A 13,785-nucleotide genomic window follows, 5' to 3' on the forward strand; every position below is an offset into this window, starting at 1 on the left:
AAAAATAGAAAAACACAAAAAGGAGTGCAACACGAGGACTTCCCAGGGGTCACCCATCCTAGTACTGCTCTCGCCCAAGCACGCTTAACTTCGAAGTTCTGATGGGATCCGGTGCATTAGTGCTGGTATGAACGCACCCAACATTGAGTGGGATGTTTATTGTTATATCCCACGAGTACGTGTGAAGCGGGCGACGATTGACAACAAAACCATGAAGTTAAGCGTTCTGGCGCGATGGCAGAGCTAGGATGGGTGACCTCCCTGGGAAATTCTCGTGTCGCGACGGTTTACGTAAATTATGGATAAAACAGTCGAAATAATTTTTTTAATGAGTTAACCGTCTCCGGAGTAATCTGCGTCATACCCTTCCGCAGAGAACCAGCTCACGACAACAAAAATCGTTAAATGTTCCCAGAAAACTGAAAAAAAATAAGAAGAAGAAAATAGCGAATGTAAAGCTATTATTATGCCTGGGATACGATAAAATGGAACCGGAATCGAATTTGTCCAAATCCGGCAGTGCCCGAGCTACGTTAATTTCAAATATCTTATCTGGTCCCGATCGAGATTCAGATGATTTGAGCCGAAAATCGTATGACAACAAGTAATCAAAAATAGAAAAACATGAAAAGGGATGCAACAAGAGGACTTCCCAGGAGGTCATCTATCCTGGTACTGCTCTCGCCCAAGCACGCTTAACTTCATAGTTCTGATGAAATCCGGTGCATTAGTGCTGGTATGATCGCACCCGACATTGAGTGGTATGTTTATTCTTATATCGCTCGAGTACGTGTGGTGTGGGCGGCGCTTAATAATAGCTTTACATTCGCTATTTTCTTCTTCTTATTTTTTTTCTATTTTCTAGGAACATTTAGCGATAAATGTTCCCAGAAAATAGAAAAAAAAATAAGAAGAAGGAAATAACGAATGTAAAACTATTATTATGCCTGGGATACGATAAAATGGAACAGGAATCGAATTTCGAACTTCCTAAGTTCTGATGGGATCTGGTGCATTAGAGCTTGTATGATCGAATTTGCGATTTAACGCTTCTATTAAGCTTTCGTTTCCTCGATAAATCCTCTTAGGAAGTTCGAAATTCGATTCCGGTTCCATTTTATCGTATCCCAAGCATAATAATAGCTTTTCATTCGTTATTTGCTTCTTCTTATTTTTTTTTCTATTTTCTGGGAACGTTTATCGATTTTTGTTGTCGTGAGCCGGTTCTATGCGGAAGGGTATGATGCAGATTACTCCGGAGACGGTTAACTCATTAAAAACAATTATTTCGACTGTTTTAACCATAATTTACGTATCCGATCGTGACACGAGGTCTTCCCAGGGAGGTCACCCATCCTAGCTCTGCCATCGCGCCAGAACGCTTAACTTCATGGTTATGATTGGGCGAGAGCAGTGCCGCGTGTTGTCCATCGCCGCCCGCTCCACACGTACTCGAGGGATATAAGAATAAACATCCCACTCAATGTCGGGTGCGATCATACCTGCACTAATGCACCGGATCCCATCAGAACTCCGAAACTAAGCGTGCTTGGGCAAGAGCAGTACTAAAAAGGGTGACCCCCTGGGAAGTCCTCGTGTTGTGCAACCCTTTTCGTGTTTTTCTATTTTTGATTACTTGTTGACAGACGATTTTCGGCTCAAATCATCTGAATCTCGATCGGGACCAGATAAGACGTGTGAAATGAAAGTAGCTCGGGCACTGCCGGATTTGGACAAAATTGTAGGCTAATTTGATTGTAAACGGGCAAACGGACGAGACTCATCTACGCACTGAGCTGACGAGATTTTAGCCGAATTCCTTCTCTAAGACCCTCTAATTTGCGATTTACCGCTTCTGTTAAGCTTTTGTTTCATCGAGAAATCCGCTTAGGAAGTTCGAAATTCGATTCCGGTTCTATTTTATCGTATCCCAGGCATAATAATAGCTTTACATTCGTTATTTCCTTCTTCTTATTTTTTTTTCTATTTTCTGGGAACATTTATCGATTTTTGTTGTCGTTAGCCGGTTCTGTGCGGAAGGGTATGACGCAGATTACTCCGGAGACGGTTAACTCATTAAAAAATATTATTTCGACTGTTTTAACCATAATTTACGTAACCGATCGCGACACGAGGTCTTCCCAAGGAGGTCACCCATCCTAGCTCTGCCATCGCGCCAGAACGCTTAACTTCATGGTTATGATTGGGCGAGAGCAGTGCCGCGTGTTGTCCATCGCCGCCCGCTCCACACGTACTCGAGGGATATAAGAATAAACATCCCACTCAATGTCGGGTGCGATCATACCTGCACTAATGCACCGGATCCCATCAGAACTCCGAAACTAAGCGTGCTTGGGCAAGAGCAGTACTAGGAAGGGTGACCCCCTGGGAAGTCCTCGTGTTGTGCACCCCTTTTCGTGTTTTTCTATTTTTGATTACTTGTTGACAGACGATTTTCGGCTCAAATCATCTGAATCTCGATCGGGACCAGATAAGACATGTGAAATGAAAGTAGCTCGGGCACTGCCGGATTTGGACAAAATTGTAGGCTAATTTGATTGTAAACGGGCAAACGGACGAGACTCATTACTACGCAATGAGCTAACGAGATTTTAGCCGAATTCCTTCTCTAAGGACCCTCTAATTTGCGATTTACCGCTTCTGTTAAGCTTTCGTTTCCTCGAGAAATCCGCTTAGGAAGTTCGAAATTCGATTCCGGTTACATTTTATCGTATCTCAGGCATAATAATAGCTTTACATTCGTTATTTCCTTCTTCGAATTTTTTTTTCTATTTTCTAGGAACATTTATCGATTTTTGTTGTCGTGAGCCGGTTCAGTGCGGAAGGGTATGACGCAGATTACTCCGGAGACGGTTAACTCATTAAAAACAATTATTTCGAATGTTTTATCCATAATTTACGTAAACGGTCGCGACACGAGGTCTTCCCAGGGAGGTCACCCATCCTAGCTCTGCCATCGCGCCAGAACGCTTAACTTCATGGTTATGATTGGGCGAGAGCAGTGCCGCGTGTTGTCCATCAGCGCCCGCTCCACACGTACTCGAGGGATATAAGAATAAACATCCCACTTAATGTCGGGTGCAATCATACCAGCACTAATGCACCGGATCTTATCTGAACTCCGAAGTTAAGCGTGCTTGGGCTTGAGCAGTACTAGGATGGATAACCCCGAAGGAATTCGGCTAAAATCTCGCCAGCTCATTGCGTAGAAATTAGTCTCATTCATTTGCCCGTTTACGATCAAATTAGCCTACAATTTTGTCCAAATCCGGCAGTGCCCGAGCTACGTTGATTTCACATGTCTTATCTGGTCCCGATCGAGATTCAGATGATTTGAGCCGAAAATCGTATGTCAACAAGTAATCAAAAATAGAAAAACACGAAAAGGGGTGCAACATGAGGACGTACCAGGGGGTCACCCATCCTAGTATTGCTCTCGCCAAGCACGCTTAACTTCGGAGTTCTGATGGGTTCCGGGGCATTAGTGCTGGTATGATCGCACCCGACATTGAGTGGGATTTTTATTCTTATATCTCTCGAGTACGTGTTGAGCGGGAGACGATGGAAAACAAGCGGCACGGCTCTCGCCCAATCAGAACCATGTAGTTAGGCGTTCTGGCGCGATGGCAGAGCTATGATGGGTGACCTTCCTGGGAAGTCATTGTGTTGTGACCGTTTACGTAAATTATGGCTAAAACAGTCGAAATAATTGTTTTTAATGAGTTAACCGTCTCCGGAGTAATCTGCGTCATACCCTTCCCCACAGAACCGGCTCACGGCAAAAAAAATCGCTAAATGTTCCCAGAAAATAGAAAAAAAATAAGAAGAAGAAACTAGCGAATGTAAAGCTATTATTATGCCTGAGATACGATAAAATGGAACAGGAATCGAATTTCGAACTTCCTAAGCGGATTTCTCAAGGAAACGGAAGCTTAACAGAAGCGGAAAATCGCAAATTAGAGGGATTTAGAGAAGGAATTCCGCTAAAATCTCGCCAGCTCATTGCAGAGTAATGAGTCTCGTTCGTTTGCCCGTTTACAATCAAATTAGCCTACAATTTTGTCCAAATCCGGCAGTGCCCGAGCTACGGTTATTTAACATTTCTTATTTTGTCCCGATCGAGATTCAGATGATTTGAACCGAAAATCGCCTCTCAACAAGTAATCCAAAATAGAAAAACACAAAAAAGGGTGCAACACGAGGACTTCCCAGCGGGTCGCCCATCCTAGTACTGCTCTCGCCCAATCACGCTTAACTTCGGAGTTCTGATGGGATCCAGTGCATTAGTGCTAGCATGATAGCACCCGACATTGAGTGGGATGTTTATTCTTCTATCTCTCGATTACGTGTGGAGCGGGCGACGATGGACAACACGCGGCACTGCTCACGCCCAATCAGAACGATGAAGTTAAGCGTTCTGGCGCGATGGTAGAGCTAGGATGGGTGACCTCCCTAGGAAGTCCTCGTGTCGCGACCGTTTATGTAAATTATAGCTAAAACTGTCGAAATAATTGTTTTTAATGAGTTAACCGTCTCTAGATTAATCTGCGTCATACCCTTTTCCGCACAGAACTGGCTCACGATAACAAAAATCGCTAAATGTTCCCAAAAAATAAAAAAAAAATAAGAAGAAGAAAATAGCGAATGTAAAGCTATTATTATGCCTGGGATACCATAAAATTGAACCAGAATCGAATTTCGGACTTCCTAAGCGGATTTCTCGAGGAAACGGAAGTTTAACAGTCGAATTAGCCTACAATTTTGTCCAAATCCGGCAGTGCCCGAGCTACGTTGATTTCGCATGTTTTATCTGGTCCCGATAGAGATTTAGATGATTTGAGCCGAAAATCGTCTGTCAACAAGTAATCAAAAATAGAAAAACACGAAAAGGGGTGCAACACGAGGACTTCCCCGGGGGTCACCCATCCTAGTACTGCTCTCGCCCAAGCACGCTTAACTTCGAAATTCTAAAGCGATCCGGTGCATTAGTGCTAGTATGATCGCACCTGACATTGAGTGGATTTTTATTCTTATATCTTTCGAGTACGTGTGGAGCGGGCAACGATGGACAACACGCGGCACTACTCTCCCCCAATCAGAACCATGAAGTTAAGCGTTCTGGCGCGATGGCAGAGCTAGGATGGGTGACCTTCTTGGGAAGTCCCCGTGTTGCCACCGTTTACGTAAATTATTGCTAAAACAGTCGAAATAATTGTTTTTAATGAGTTAACCATCTCCGGAGTAATCTGCGTCACACCTTTCCGCACAAAACCGGCTCACGGCAATATAAATCGCTAAATGTTCCCACAAAATAGAAAAAAATTAAAAGAAGAAAATAGCGAATGTAAAGCTATTATTACGCCTAAAGTACGATAAAATGGAACATGAATCGAATTTCGAACTTCCTAAGCGGATTTCTCGACGAAACGGAAGCTTAACAGAAGCGGAAAATCGCAAATTAGAGGGTCTTAGAGAAGGAATTCGGCTAAAATCTCGCCAGCTCATTGCGGAGAATGAGTCTCGTTCGTTTGCCCGTTTACAATGAAACTAGGCTACAATTTTGTCCAAATCCGGTAGTGCCCGAGCTACGTTGATTTCACATGTCTTATCTGGCCCCGATCGAGATTCATGAGGATTTGAGCCGAAAATCGTCTGTCAACAAGTAATGAAAAATAGAAAAACACGAAAAGGGGTGCAACACGAGGACTTCCTAGGGGGTCACCCATCCTAGTACTGCTCTCGCCCAAGCACGCTTAACTTCGAAATTCTGAAGGGATCCGGTGCATTAGTCCTAGTATGATCGCACCCGACATTGAGTGGATTTTTAATCTTATATCTTTCGAGTACGTGTGGAGCGGGCAACGATGGACAACACGCGGCACTACTCTCCCCCAATCAGAACCATGAAGTTAAGCGTTCTGGCGCGATGGCAGAGCTAGGATGGGTGACCTTCTTGGGAAGTCCCCGTGTTGCCACCGTTTACGTAAATTATGGCTAAAACAGTCGAAATAATTGTTTTTAATGAGTTAACCATCTCCGGAGTAATCTGCGTCACACCTTTCCGCACAAAACCGGCTCACGGCAATATAAATCGCTAAATGTTCCCACAAAATAGAAAAAAATTAAAAGAAGAAAATAGCGAATGTAAAGCTATTATTACGCCTAAAGTACGATAAAATGGAACATGAATCGAATTTCGAACTTCCTAAGCGGATTTCTCGACGAAACGGAAGCTTAACAGAAGCGGAAAATCGCAAATTAGAGGGTCTTAGAGAAGGAATTCGGCTAAAATCTCGCCAGCTCATTGCGGAGAATGAGTCTCGTTCGTTTGCCCGTTTACAATGAAACTAGGCTACAATTTTGTCCAAATCCGGTAGTGCCCGAGCTACGTTGATTTCACATGTCTTATCTGGCCCCGATCGAGATTCAGAGGATTTGAGCCGAAAATCGTCTGTCAACAAGTAATGAAAAATAGAAAAACACGAAAAGGGGTGCAACACGAGGACTTCCTAGGGGGTCACCCATCCTAGTACTGCTCTCGCCCAAGCACGCTTAACTTCGAAATTCTGAAGGGATCCGGTGCATTAGTGCTAGTATGATTGCACCCGACATTGAGTGGATTTTTAATCTTATATCTTTCGAGTACGTGTGGAGCGGGCAACGATGGACAACACGCGGCACTACTCTCCCCCAATCAGAACCATGAAGTTAAGCGTTCTGGCGCGATGGCAGAGCTAGGATGGGTGACCTTCTTGGGAAGTCCCCGTGTTGCCACCGTTTACGTAAATTATGGCTAAAACAGTCGAAATAATTGTTTTTAATGAGTTAACCATCTCCGGAGTAATCTGCGTCACACCTTTCCGCACAAAACCGACTCACGGCAATATAAATCGCTAAATGTTCCCACAAAATAGAAAAAAAATAAAAAGAAGAAAATAGCGAATGTAAAGCTATTATTATGCCTAAGATACGATAAAATGGAACATGAATCGAATTTCGAACTTCCTAAGCGGATTTCTCGATGAAACGGAAGCTTAACAGAAGCGAAAAATCGCAAATTAGAGGGTCTTAGAGAAGGAATTCAGGCTAAAATCTCGCCAGATCATTGCGGAGTAATGAGTCTCGTTCGTTTGCCTGTTTACAATGAAACTAGGCTACAATTTTGTCCAAATCCGGTAGTGCCCGAGCTACGTTGATTTCACATGTCTTATCTGGCCCCGATCGAGATTCAGATGATTTGAGCCGAAAATCGTCTTTCAACAAGTAATCAAAAATAGAAAAACACGAAAAAGGGGTGCATCAGGAGGACTTACCAGGGGGTCACCCAACCTAGTACTGCTCTCGCCCAAGCACGCTTAACTTCGGAGTTCTGATGGGAACCGGTGCATTAGTGCTGGTATGATCAAACCCGACATTGTGTGGTATGTTTATTCTTATATCCCTCGAGTACATGTGGAGCAGGCGGCGATGGACAACATGCGGCACTGCTCTCGCCCAATCAGAACCATGAAGTTAAGCGTTCTGGCGCGATGGCAGAGCTAGGATGGGTTACCTCCTTGGGAAGTTCTCGTGTCGCGACCGTTTATGTAAATCATAGCTAAAACAGTCGAAATAATTGTTTTTAATGAGTTAACCGTCTCCGGAGTAATCTGCGTCATACCCTTCCGCACAGAACCGGCTCACGGCAACAAAAATAGCTAAATGTTCCAGAAAAAAAGAAAAAAAAAATAAAAAGAAGAAAATAGCGAATGTAAAGCTATTATTATGCCTGAGATACGATAAAATGGAAACGAAATCGAATTTTGCACTACCTAAGCAGATTTCTCGAGGAAACGGAAGCTTAACAGAAGCGGAAAATCGCAAATTAGAGGGTCTTAGGGATGGAATTCAGCTAAAATCTCGCCAGCTCATTGCGGAGTAATGAGTCTCCTTCGTTTGCTCGTTTACAATCAAATTAGGCCACAATTTTGTCCAAATCCGGCTGTACCCGAGCTACGTTGATTTCACATGTCTTATATGGTCCTGATCGAGATTCAGATGATTTGAGGCGAAAATTGTCTGTCAACAAGTAATAAAAAATAGAAAAACACGAAAAGCGTTGCAACACGAGGACTTCCCAGGGGTCACCCATCCTAGTACTGCTCTAGCCCAAGCACGCTTAACTTCAGAGTTTTTATGCATACGGTGCATTATTGCTAGTATGATCGCACCCGACATTGATTGGGATTTTTACTATTATATCCCTTGAGTACGTGTGGAGCGGGCGACGATTGACAAAACGCGGCACTGCTCTCGTCCAATCAGAACCATGAAGTTAAGCTCGAAATAATTGTTTTAAATGAGTTAACCGTCTCCGGAGAAATCAGCGCCATACCCTTCCGCACAGAACCGGCTCACGACAACAAAAATCGCTAAATGTTCCCAAAAAATACAAAAAAAAAAATGAAGAAGAAAATAGCGAAGGTAAAGCTTATATTATGCCTGGGATACGATAAAATGGAACATGAATCGAATTTCGAACTTCCTAAGCGGATTTCAATAGGAAACGGAAGATTAATAGAAGCGGAAAATCTCAAATTATAAGATCTTAGAGAAGGAATTCGGCTAAAATCTCGCCAGCTCATTGCGGAGTAATGAGTCACGTTCGTTTGCCCGTTTACAATCAAATTAGAAAAAAATTTTGTCCAAATTCGTTTGCCCGATCGAGATTCAGATGATTTGAGCTGAAAATCGTCTGTCAACAAGTAATTAAAAATAGAAAAACACAAAAAGGGTTGCAACACGAGGACTTCTTAATTGGTCACCCATCCTAGTACTGCTGTCGCCCAAGCACGCTTAACTTTGGGGTTCTGATGGGATCCGGTGCATTAGTGCTGATATAATCACACTCGACATTCAGTGGGATTTTTATTCTTATATCCATCGAGTACGTGTTGAGCGGACGGCGATGGACAACACCCGGCACTTCTCTCGCCCAATCAGAACCATGAAGTTAAGCGTTCTGGCACGGTGGCAGAGCTAGGATGGGTGACCTCCCTCGGAATTCCTAGTGTCACGACTGTTTACCTAAATTATGGATAAAACAGTCGAAATAATTATTTTTATTGAGTTAACTGTCTCCGGAGTAATCTGCGTCATACCCTTCCGCACAGAACAGGCTCACGACAACAAAAATCGCTAAATGTTCCCAGAAAATAGAAAAAAATTAAGAATAAGAAAATAACAAATGTAAAGCTATTATTATACCTGAGATAAGATAAAATGGAACAGGAATCGAATTTCAAACTTCCTAAGCGGATTTCTCGAGGAAACGGAAGCTTAACAGAAGCGGAAAATCGCAAATTAGTGGGTCTTAGATAAGGAATTCGGCTAAAATCTCGCTAGTTCATTGCGGAGTAATAAGTCTCGTTCGTTTGCCCATTTACAATCAAATTAGGTTACAATTTTGTCAAAATCTGGCAGTGCCTGAGCTACGTTGATTTCACATGTCTTATCTGGTCCCGATCGAGATTAAGATGATTTGAGCCGAAAATCGTCTGTCAACAAGTAATCAAAAACAGAAAAACATGAAAAGGGGTGCAACATGAGGACTTCACAGGGGGTCACCCATCCTAGTACTGCTCTCGCCCAAGCACGCTTAACTTCGGAGTTCTGATGGGATCCGGCGCATTAGTGCTGGTATTCATCGCACCCGACATTGAGTGGGAAGTTTATTCTTATATCCCTTGAGTACGTAGGAGCGGGCGGCGATGGACAACACTCGGCACTACTCTCGCCCAATAAGAACCATGAAGTTAAGCTTTCTAGTGCGATGGAAGAGCTAGGATGGGTGACACTCCCTGTTAAATCCTCGTGTCGCGATCGTTTACGTACATTATGGCTAAAACAGTCGAAATATTTGTTTTTAATGAGTTAACCGTCTCCGGAGTAATATTTGTCATACCCTTTCGCACAGAACCGGCTCACGACAACAAAAATTGCTAAATGTTCTCAAATAATAGAAAAATATAAGAAGAAGAAAATAGCGAATGTAAAGCTATTATTATGCCTGAGATAAGATAAAATGGAACCGGAATCGAATTTCGAACTTCCTAAGCGGATTTCTCGAGGAAACGGAAGCCTAACAGAAGCTGAAAATCTCAAATTAGAGGGTCTTAGAGAAGGAATTAGGCTAAAATCTCGCCACCTCGTTGCGGAGTGTTGAGTCTCGTTCGTTTGCCCGTTTACAATCAAATTAGCCTACAATTTTGTCCAAATCCGGCAGTGCCCGATCTACGTTGATTTCACATGTCTTATCTGGTCCCGATCGAGATTCAGATGATTTGAGCCGAAAATCGTCTGTCAACAAGTAATCAAAAATAGAAAAACACGAAAATGGGTGCAACACGAGTACTTCCAAGGGGGTCTCCCATCCTAGTACTGCTCTCGCTCAAGCACGCTTAACTTCGGAGTTCTGATGGGATCTGGTGCATTAGTGCTGGTATGATCGCACCCGACATTGAATGAGATGTTTATTCTTATATCCCTCGAGTACGTGTGGAGCGGGCGGCGATGGACAACACGCGGCACTGCTCTCGCTCAATCAGAACAATGAAGTTAAGCGTTCTGGCGCGATGGAAGAGCTAGGATGGGTGACCTCCCTGGGAAGTCTTCGTGTCGCGATCGTTTACTTAAATTATGGCTAAAACAGTCGAAATAATAGTTTTTAATTAGTTAATCATCTCCGGAGTAATCTGCGTCATACCCTTCCGCACAGAACCGGCTCACGACAACAAAAATCGCTTAATGTTCCCAGAAAATAGAAAAAAAATAAGAATGTCTTATTTGGTCCCTGATCGAGATTCAGATGATTTGAGCCGAAAATCGTCTATCAACAGGTAATCAAAAATAGAAAAACACGAAAAGGGGTGCAACACGAGGACTTCCCATGTGGTAACCCATCCTAGTACAGCTCTCGCCCAAGCACGCTTAACTTCGGAGTTCTGATGCGATCCGGTGCATTACTGCTGGTAAGACCGCACCAGACATTGAGTGAGATGTTTATTCTTATATCCCTCGAGTACGTGTGGAGCGGGCGGCGATGGACAACACGCGGCACTGCTCTCGCCCAATCATAACCATGAAGTTAAGCGTTCTGGCGCGATGGAAGAGCTAGGATGGGTGACACTCCCTGGAAAATCCTCATGTCGCGATCATTTACGTAAATTATGGCTAAAACAGTCGAAATATTTGTTTTAATGAGATAACTGTCTAAGGAGTAATCTGCGTCATACCCTTCCACATAAAACCGGCTCACGACAACAAAAATCGCTAAATGTTCCCAGAAAATAGAAAAAAAATTAAGAAGAAGAAAATAGCGAATGTAAAGCTATTATTATGCCTGGGATATGATAAAATGAAACCGGAATCGAATTTCGGACTTCCTAAGCGGATTTCTCGAAGAAACAGAAGCTTAACAGAAGAGGAAAATCGAAAATTAGAGGGTCTTAGAGAAGGAATTCGGCTAAAATCTCGTCAGCTCATTGCGGAGTAATGAGTCTCGTTCGTTTGCCCGTTTACAATTAAATTATCCTACAATTTTGTCCTAATCCGGCAATGCCCGAGTTACGTTGATTTCCCATGTCTTATATGGTCCCGATCGAGATCTAGATGATTTGAGCCGAAAATTTTCTGTCAACAAGTAATCAAAAATAGAAAAACACGAAAAGGGGTGCAACACGAGGACTTCCCCGGGGGTCACCCATCCTAGTACGGCTCTCGCCCAAGCACGCTTAACTTCGGTGTTCTGATGGGATCCGGTGCATTAGTGCTGGTATTATCGCACCTGACAGTGTGTAGGATGTTTATTCTTATATCTATCGAGTACGTGTGGAGCGGACGGCGATGGACAACACGCGGCACTGCTCTCGTCCAATCAGAACCATGAAGTTAGCGTTCTGGTGCGATGGCAGAGCTAGGATGGGTCACCTCCCTGTGCAGTCCTCGTGTCGCGACCGCTTACGTAAATTATGGCTAAAACATTCGAAATAAATGTTTTTAATGAGTTAACCGTCTCCGGAGTAATCTTCGTCATATCCTTCTGCACAGAACCGGCTCACGACAATAAAAATCGCTAAATGTTCCTGGAAAATAGAAAAAAAAATAAGAAGAAGAAAATAGCGAATGTAAAGCTATTATTATGCTTGGTATACGATAAAATGGAACCGAAATCGAATTTCAAACTTCCTAAGAAGATTTCTCGAGGAAACGAAAGATTAATAAAAGCGGAAAATCGCAAATTTGAGGGTCTTAGAGAAGGAATTCGTCTAAAATCTTGCCACCTTGTTGCGGAGTAATGAGGCTCGTTCATTTGCCCGTTTACAATCAAATTAGCCTACAATTTTGTTCAAATCCGGCTGTGCCCGACCTACGTAGTTTTCACATGTCTTATCCGGTCTCGATCGAGATTCAGATGATTTGAGCCTAAAATCGTCTGTCAACAAGTAATCAAAAATAGAAAAACACGAAAAGGGGTGCAACACGAGGACTTCTTAGGGGGTCATCCATCCTAGTACTTCTCTCGCCCAGGCACGCTTAACTTGGTAGTTCTGATGGGATCCGGTGCATTAGTGCTGGTATGATCGCACCAGACATTGACTGGGATGTTTATTCTTATATCCCTCGAGTACGTGTGGACCGGGCTGCGATGGACAACACGCGGCACTTCTCTCGCCCATTCATAACCATGAAGTTAAGCGTTCTGGCGCGATGGCAAAGCTAGGATGGGTGACCTCCCTGGGCAGTCCTCGTGTCGCGACCGTTTACGTAAATTATGGCTAAAACAGTCGAAATAATTCTTTTTAATGAGTTAACCGTCTCCGGAGTAATCTGCGTCATAACCTTCCGCACAGAACCGGCTCACGACAAAAAAAATCGCTAAATGTTCCCAGAAAATAGAAAAAAAAACAAGAAGAAGAAAATACCGAATGTAAAGCTATTATTATGCCAGGGATACGATAAAATGGAACCAGAATCAAATTTCGAACTTCCTAAACGAATTTCTTGAGGAAACGGAAGCTTAACAGAAGCGGAAAATCGCAAATTAAAGGTTCTTAGAGAAGGAATTTGGCTAAAATCTCGCCAGCTCATTGCGGAGTAATGAATCTCGTTCGATTGCCCGTTTACAATCAAATTAGGCTAAAATTTTTTCAAAATCCGGCAGTTCCTGAGCTACATTGATTTCACATGTTTTATCTTTTCTCGATGAGGATTCAGATGATTTGAGCCGAAAATCCTAGTACTACTCTCGCCCAAGCACGTTTAACTTCGGAGTTCTGATGGGATACGGTGCATTAGTGCTGGTATGATCCCACCAGACATTGAGTGGGATGTTTATCCTTATATCCCTCGAGTACGTGTGGAGCGGGCGGCGATGGATAACACGCGGCACTGCTCTCGCCCAATCATAACCTTAAAAAGCGTTCTGGCGCGATGGCAGAGGTAGGATGGGTGACCTCCTTGGGAAGACCTCGTGTCGCGACCGTTTACTTAAATTATGGATAAAACAGTCGAAATAATTGTTTTTAATGAGTTAACCGTCTCCGGAGTAATCTGTGTCATACCCGTCCGCACAGAACCGGCTCACGACAACAAAAATCGATAAATGTTCCCAGAAAATAGATTAAAAATAAGAAGAAGGAAATAACGAATGTAAAGAAATTATTATGCCTGGGATACGATAAAATGGAACCGAAATCGAATTTCGAACTTCCTAAGCGGATTTCT

At 43.2% G+C, this 13,785-nt stretch overlaps 12 non-coding genes and 6 pseudogenes across 12 annotated transcripts; 3 read left to right on the plus strand and 15 right to left on the minus strand.

Annotated features, from left to right (window-relative positions):
* Positions 1-21: 21 nt before the first annotated feature.
* On the minus strand, positions 22-139 carry LOC142514852 (5S ribosomal RNA). Its single transcript, XR_012810728.1, has one exon. It is a non-coding gene; the product is annotated as a 5S ribosomal RNA (ribosomal RNA).
* Positions 140-631: 492 nt separating this feature from the next.
* LOC142510800 (5S ribosomal RNA) lies at positions 632-750 on the minus strand (annotated as a pseudogene).
* A 738-nt stretch (positions 751-1,488) lies between these two features.
* Positions 1,489-1,609, plus strand: LOC142510210 (5S ribosomal RNA). The gene has a single exon (XR_012808335.1). It is a non-coding gene; the product is annotated as a 5S ribosomal RNA (ribosomal RNA).
* Positions 1,610-2,291: 682 nt separating this feature from the next.
* On the plus strand, positions 2,292-2,410 carry LOC142507898 (5S ribosomal RNA). The gene has a single exon (XR_012806137.1). It is a non-coding gene; the product is annotated as a 5S ribosomal RNA (ribosomal RNA).
* A 687-nt stretch (positions 2,411-3,097) lies between these two features.
* Positions 3,098-3,216, plus strand: LOC142512828 (5S ribosomal RNA; annotated as a pseudogene).
* Positions 3,217-3,407: 191 nt separating this feature from the next.
* Positions 3,408-3,525, minus strand: LOC142512104 (5S ribosomal RNA; annotated as a pseudogene).
* Positions 3,526-4,208: 683 nt separating this feature from the next.
* LOC142507929 (5S ribosomal RNA) lies at positions 4,209-4,327 on the minus strand. The gene has a single exon (XR_012806166.1). It is a non-coding gene; the product is annotated as a 5S ribosomal RNA (ribosomal RNA).
* Positions 4,328-4,910: 583 nt separating this feature from the next.
* LOC142508882 (5S ribosomal RNA) lies at positions 4,911-5,029 on the minus strand. The gene has a single exon (XR_012807082.1). It is a non-coding gene; the product is annotated as a 5S ribosomal RNA (ribosomal RNA).
* Positions 5,030-5,710: 681 nt separating this feature from the next.
* Positions 5,711-5,829, minus strand: LOC142506782 (5S ribosomal RNA). The gene has a single exon (XR_012805061.1). It is a non-coding gene; the product is annotated as a 5S ribosomal RNA (ribosomal RNA).
* A 680-nt stretch (positions 5,830-6,509) lies between these two features.
* LOC142516479 (5S ribosomal RNA) lies at positions 6,510-6,628 on the minus strand. Its single transcript, XR_012812272.1, has one exon. It is a non-coding gene; the product is annotated as a 5S ribosomal RNA (ribosomal RNA).
* A 684-nt stretch (positions 6,629-7,312) lies between these two features.
* On the minus strand, positions 7,313-7,431 carry LOC142511269 (5S ribosomal RNA; annotated as a pseudogene).
* A 685-nt stretch (positions 7,432-8,116) lies between these two features.
* On the minus strand, positions 8,117-8,233 carry LOC142512869 (5S ribosomal RNA; annotated as a pseudogene).
* A 559-nt stretch (positions 8,234-8,792) lies between these two features.
* Positions 8,793-8,911, minus strand: LOC142511775 (5S ribosomal RNA; annotated as a pseudogene).
* A 683-nt stretch (positions 8,912-9,594) lies between these two features.
* Positions 9,595-9,714, minus strand: LOC142517576 (5S ribosomal RNA). The gene has a single exon (XR_012813315.1). It is a non-coding gene; the product is annotated as a 5S ribosomal RNA (ribosomal RNA).
* Positions 9,715-10,396: 682 nt separating this feature from the next.
* On the minus strand, positions 10,397-10,515 carry LOC142516167 (5S ribosomal RNA). The gene has a single exon (XR_012811977.1). It is a non-coding gene; the product is annotated as a 5S ribosomal RNA (ribosomal RNA).
* A 410-nt stretch (positions 10,516-10,925) lies between these two features.
* LOC142507654 (5S ribosomal RNA) lies at positions 10,926-11,044 on the minus strand. Its single transcript, XR_012805905.1, has one exon. It is a non-coding gene; the product is annotated as a 5S ribosomal RNA (ribosomal RNA).
* A 684-nt stretch (positions 11,045-11,728) lies between these two features.
* On the minus strand, positions 11,729-11,847 carry LOC142517265 (5S ribosomal RNA). Its single transcript, XR_012813019.1, has one exon. It is a non-coding gene; the product is annotated as a 5S ribosomal RNA (ribosomal RNA).
* Positions 11,848-12,530: 683 nt separating this feature from the next.
* On the minus strand, positions 12,531-12,649 carry LOC142507861 (5S ribosomal RNA). The gene has a single exon (XR_012806102.1). It is a non-coding gene; the product is annotated as a 5S ribosomal RNA (ribosomal RNA).
* Positions 12,650-13,785: the final 1,136 nt, after the last annotated feature.

Source organism: Primulina tabacum, chromosome 10 (assembly GCF_025594145.1).
Source record: "Primulina tabacum isolate GXHZ01 chromosome 10, ASM2559414v2, whole genome shotgun sequence".
In the NCBI taxonomy this organism is placed as follows: Eukaryota; Viridiplantae; Streptophyta; class Magnoliopsida; order Lamiales; family Gesneriaceae; genus Primulina; species Primulina tabacum.